At 34.9% G+C, this 6,624-nt stretch overlaps 1 pseudogene; it reads left to right on the forward strand.

The window, feature by feature from the left end:
* Positions 1–2,137: 2,137 nt before the first annotated feature.
* On the forward strand, positions 2,138–6,298 carry LOC115974454 (annotated as a pseudogene).
* Positions 6,299–6,624: the final 326 nt, after the last annotated feature.

Below are 6,624 nucleotides of genomic sequence, written 5' to 3' on the forward strand. Positions count from 1 at the left end.
AGTCTTCAGTCAAAGATCTAAGAATCTTCTTAACAATTTTAGGTTGATCATAGATTTCACCCAAGTTAAAAGCAGAATTAACAATATCATTCAGTTTTGTAAAGAATTCATCAAAAGATTCATCATCAGACATCCTAATGCATTCAAATTTAGAAGTCAATTGCTGCAGTTTATTTATTTTGACAGCCTTTGTGCCTTCATGCACAGTCTGGAGGATATTCCAAGCAGTATGAACGATCTCAACATTCGAGATTCTCTTAAATTCCTCCATAGAAACAGCATTAAAAATCGCATTCATAACCTTGCTATTAAACGAAGCTGCTTCTTTCTGAGAAGTTTGCCATTCACTAACAGGAGTAGTGGGCTTCTCAAATCCGTATTCAACGGAGTTCCACACCCTCTCATCAATGGATTTCAGGAAAGCTTTCATCCTTACTTTCCAGTAAGCATAATTATTCCCATCAAAGTGAGGAGGAATAACTAGAGAGTGTCCGTGTTCCATGACAACAGGGGTCAAGGATCAGCTCAGTGATCAAAGGATCAACAACAAAAGAGCTACCCGCTCTGATACCACTTGACAGTTTTTAGACCCCTTAAACAATTGATTAAACCTAGGTAATTAGCCAAGTTGTTACTTAGTCCAATTAAACAAGTCTAGGTTATCACAATAATAAAGATCAAATCATGCAAAGCAGCGGAAAATAAATAACACACGATATGATCACCCAGGAAACCAAACCGGTAAAAACCTGGGGAGGATTTGACCTAGCTATCCTCAAGATAAACTTGAATCCACTATCTAAAAGAATCGAAGTTCATACAAAAGGACTTACAAGCACCCCCGCTTGACTTCCTAATGCTACCAACCAGTAGAACTTGTTGACACGACCACATGCAAGCTCCAAATCCACGGACTCCTTCTTTCTTGGATTCCCACCAGCTACAAGCACCTCCGCTTGTGTATTCTTTAAACTTTAATTGCAACAACTGTTTTGATCATCAAGGTGTAGAGAATATCTCCTCCTTGAAAACCCTAAGTTTGTGTAAAGGAAAGCTCCTCTAGATCTCACAAGAGATTTACACAAACCGCAATATGAGCAACATTAAAACGTGGCTAGGGTTTGCCTTTTATACTTAGGACAAATAAGAAACCCTAAAAACGTTTTAAAACAACTAGGGTTGAGTTGGAAAATTCTGCAGAAAAGCAATCTGCCTGAGCTTCGATCGGTCGAGCCTAAGCTTCAATCAATCGAGCTAGGCCGAAAGCCATAGTGCTTTCTGCTTTACACTCGATTCCAACTTTACATTGACATACAATTTTGAGCTAACTTTAAACACTTCTAAACACATTGTTTTGATCATGGTTTGCCAACAATACAAATTAGAGTTCTAAATACATAAAGTCCTACACTTTAGAACCTAACAGGGTTACATCACAAATCACAATCCAGTACTCTCATTTTCATCATGAGAGAGAGAGAGTTGGGGTTACATCGAATTAGCATGAAGCTCAAGGTGCAATGCTCGCCCACGGCACATCATCCATCACCGTGAAGTTATTGCAAAGAATGAAAGAAAGGTGAGAGATATTTTCTATTGTTTTTTGTCCTTTGTTTTAAAAATTTATAATTTCTATTTTAACATATTTTAAGATATTTACATTATATTAATAATAAATTTATCTAGTATTAATTTTAATTTTAGCAAATTTCAAGAATAAATTAATGATTTTGCATCCTATTTAATAATTTAGCCAAATTTTGACTATTTTTATTTTTTTCCTTTTTAATTTTATATATTTTAGAATATAATGAGGCTTTTTTAATGTATTTTATTGACCAATAAAATAATTTAATATATTTTTTTAAATTAAAAAATATAGAGAGAGAGAGAGATACGCACGCATTAGTGGCGCTTTCTTTTATTTTGGAGCGATTGTATGGCATCACTTGCTTGTCTTCAACCGGCCCTATTGGGTACGTGAGATATGACATTCCAATATATATATATATATATATATATATATATATATATATATTTAGCTTGCTTGTTGGCTTTGAGAAAAGATCCTCCCCCTGTTAAAGTTTGGGCTATAAATATATTTTCACCACAAAACCACTAACCAAAAACAGAAACCATGCTATTCTCCTACCCGTTCTTCACTACTTCTATGGCCAGCATATTCACCATATTCATGTTTATATTCTTTCTATTATGGATATCAAAAAGAATTCAAAGTACTACTAGTAAAAAGAGAGTTCCACCTGATGCTGGCGGAGCGTGGCCTTTGATTGGTCACCTCCACCTGTTAGGTGGGTCACAACCGCCCCATATAACCTTGGGTAAATGGCTGATAAGTATGGACCAATCTTCACAATCTGGTTGGGGGTGCATAGAACCCTAGTAGTAAGTAGTTGGGAGATAGCTAAAGAGTGTTTTACCACCAATGACAAAGTCTTTGCAAACCGCCAAAAGGTGTAGCTCTAGAAGTCTTGGGCTACAACTATGCCATGATTGGGTTCAGCCCTTATGGTCCCTTCTGGCGCCAAGTGAGAAAAATAGCCACGCTAGAGGTCCTCTCAAACCACCGCCTTGAGACGCTCAAACGCATTCCGGATGTCGAGGTAAATGATTCTATAAAAGAGATATATAAGCTATTGGGCAAGAACAAGAAGGTGTTATTGGAGATGGAGAGATGGTTTGGGTACACAGTCTTAAACGTAATATGTAGGATGGTTGTAGGGAAGCGATTTGGTGGGGCTACGACCAAGGATGAGAATGAAGGGAATGATCAATGTCGAATGGCATTGAGAGAGTTTTTCAATTTGAGTGGAATATTTGTGGTATCAGATGCACTTCCTTATCTAAGGTGGTTGGACGTAGGAGGGTATGAGAAAGCTATGAAGAAGACAGCAAAAGAATTGGATCATATGGCTAGAGGATGGCTAGAAGAACATAAGCAGAAGAAATTTTGTTGTGGGATGAAGGAACACCAAGATTTTATGGATGTATTGCTATCCATTGTCACTGACAATGATGAGACTTTTGGTTATGACGTAGATACAATAGTCAAGGCTACAAGCATGGTAAGTTTTTCATAATCCTATTAATTCAGCTCCATATATACGGTACCAAAATCTCATTTGCTACAATGCTACATATATTGAATAAGCGTATATGCATTTTTAGTCCTTATATTTTGACTTTTTTCTATTTTAGTCTCTACATTTTAATTTTACCACTTTCAGTCCCTAAATTAATTAACGCGTTTCATTTTGGTCATTTCCGTTAGCTCATCAACGGAAATTGCTTAGGTGGCAAACTGATGCTAAAGTGGCCAATTAAAAAAAAAAAATTTTAATTAGCATTTAAAAAAATGCCAGGTCATCTCTTAAATATAAAAAATTTTATTAATCAATTTTAACGAAATTAAAAAAGAAAAAACAAAATTAAAAACAATAAAATACATCAATTCAAATTTAATTCATTTTGAACAAGAACACAATCACAGATTTAAACATAACACAAAAACATAAAGCACAAACCCAAAAACCAAACACAAAAAACACAAACTCAAATTTAAACATTAACACAATATCACAAACACAATAACAAACGTAAACCAATTAAAAAGAGTAATTAAAATTTTTTTTCTTTTTTTTCTTTTAATTATTTTCGGAAGAACAAAGTAACATGTTCTTCGAGAAAGAACATGAAGGTTGCCCAGAAAATTAAAATAATCAATATTTTCTTTTCTTTATTACATTTTCTCAGCAAATAAATATACAAAAATTCATTCAAAATCCATTTCCTCCATCGAATCCTCCAACAAATCAAACCCATAAACCCAGAAAAATAATAAAATCATTTTCTCAAATTTTGGAGTAAAACATTTTCAGTAAAACATTTTCTCAAATTTTGGAGTAAAACATTTTCAGTAAAACATTTTCAAGGGTTTAGATTTAAACACTTAAAAATGCAAGCAAAAATCAGCCACCATCAACCACCACAAATGCAAGCACAAACCACCACCAACTATACTAAATCCAAATCAGGAAGAAGGGGAAAAAAAAAAGCCATTACTGCTATTGCCACCAAAATCCAACACTGAAAGCCTAAAACACAACCATTCACATCACCACAACAGCCACCACCCATAGCATTGCAACAACGAGAAGAAAAAAAATCCAAGATCAATGATTAATGAAAACCCACCCCAATTAGCCACCACCCACAGCATTGCAACAACGAGAAGAATAAAAATCCAAGATCAATTATTAATGAAAACCTACCCCAATCAACCACCATTAACACCGGAACCCACCCCCAATGTACCACCATTGAACCGATGAACCATCGATCACCCATCACTATACCCTACTACCAAACTCAAAACAAAACCCAACAACACCATACCCAGCCACCAAAACCCAAAACTAAACCCACCTACCAAACTCAAAACCAAACTCGCCACTGTCGACCCACCTATCCAAATTTGAGAGATGCAGCCTGAAAGAAATTAGGAACATGAGGAAGAGTGTAGAGGGAATAGAGAGATACAGCAACCCAGATTGATGATCTGCACCGCACTTATTGCGGCAACTTCTAGAGACATCGACAACAAATGCCTACGACAAACTCAGCGCTAGGTTCACCCAAGAAAGATTTTGATCTTTAGAGCTTTGATCCCAAAACCACAATCTGAGAGAGAGAATTTAGAGCGTTAGAGCTTTAGAAAGTTGAAAGAGAGAGGGAGATTTTGGTATGAGAAAGAGATCTTTAGAGATTTTTGTTAGGGTAAGCAAACCCAGATCTACGATCTCTCTCTCTTCACCCAACCTCCAACCCAATCGGCTCCCTCCAACCATTTCTAGAGAGTAAATGGATTATGTTTGTTATTGTGTTCTTTGTATTTGTGATCTTGTGTTAATGTTTAAATTTGAGTTTGTGTTTTTTTGTGTTTGGTTATGGGTTTTTGCATGTTCTTGTGTTGATGTTTAAATATGTGATTATGTTCTTGTGTGTTCTTGTTCAAAATGAATTAGATCTAAATTGATGTATTTTATTGTTTTTAATTTTTTTTCTTTTTTAATTTCATTAAAATTGATTAATAATTTTTTTTTATATTTAAAAGATGATCTGGCATTTTTTTAAATGCTAATTAATTTTTTTATTATTTTTTAATTGACCACGTCAACATTAGTTTGCCACCTAAGCAATTTCCATTGGTGGGCTAATGGAAAAAACCAAAATGGAACGCGTTAATTAATTTAAGGACTAAAAGTGCATTTACACCTATTGAATATTGCCATCATTACTATTTGTTATTGTAATCGTAAAAATTGTTGCGTGATTGTGAGTGATGATTGAATGATAAATAGTAGCATAAAAGAGAGAGTACACATGAAAGTTTACATGGTTCAGCCTAATGGCCTACGTCTATAATATAAAAGCCCTTGACACCTACATATTTAAGATTATTAATGTAATCTAAATCTTGTAACTACTCAATTTGATAATTGGTCCAAGGTCAGAAAGCTTAAAACCTTAGTTGACCATCTAATCCTCCATTTTCTGTTATGTCATGTTTGCAGACCCTTATTGTAGCGGGTTCAGACACATCAACAATAACATTGACATGGGCTCTTGCTTTAGTTCTCAACAATCGTGAAGCCTTAAAGAAAGCCCAAGAAGAATTAGACATCCAAATTGGTAGAGAAAGCCAAGTGAAGGAATCAGACCTTAAAAAGTTGGTCTATCTTCAGGCTATCCTCAAAGAAACAATGCGTTTACATCCTCCTGCACCATTTTTAGTGCCACACGAGTCTATGGAAAACTGTACTTTAGTAGGCTACCATGTTCCAGCAAGCACAAGACTCCTTGTTAATCTTCCGAAACTCCAACAAGACCCAAACGTGTGGGAAAATCCTAGCGAATTTCAGCCAGAAAGATTTCTTACAACCCACAAGCATGTTGACATTAGGGGCAATAATTTTGAATTGATACCATTTGGTAGTGGTAGAAGAATGTGCCCTGGTATTTCATTTGCCCTACAAGTTACACAACTCACACTTGCTACCTTGTTGCATAATTTCGAAATTGCAAGCCCTTTGAATAAACCTGTGGACATGACAGAGAAAGTCGGGCTTACCAACCAGAAAGCCACCCCACTTGAAGTCCATCTCACTCCACGCCTGCATGCTCAAGTATATGCATAATTTGACTTGGTATCATTTGATAAATCAGTATCTGTTATGATGTAATAATAGGATATTTAATTTTCAAGTGAGCATACGAGAGCCAGCCATTGGAAAATTAAAAGTTACTTGGAAAGTGGTATTTGATAATTTATCGAATTATCAAATAATAAGCTGTATTTGTCCTGTGAGTTTTTTTTTTTTTTTTTTTTTTTTTTTTTTTTTTTTTTTAATTATCTTTGAAAATAAGCTTTGTATTCATTATGTCTTGTAATTTGTATGTGTGAGTTAAGTTTTTAACTATTATAGTACTATCTCTTATGGAGTATATAAAGTATGATCATGACATTTCTTATTGAATACATTGCTTAATCTTGATAAATTTGAAAATATCTACCAAATTAGAATGTACCTTATAGGAGGCAAA

Source organism: Quercus lobata, chromosome 2 (assembly GCF_001633185.2).
Source record: "Quercus lobata isolate SW786 chromosome 2, ValleyOak3.0 Primary Assembly, whole genome shotgun sequence".
Classification (NCBI taxonomy): domain Eukaryota; kingdom Viridiplantae; phylum Streptophyta; class Magnoliopsida; order Fagales; family Fagaceae; genus Quercus; species Quercus lobata.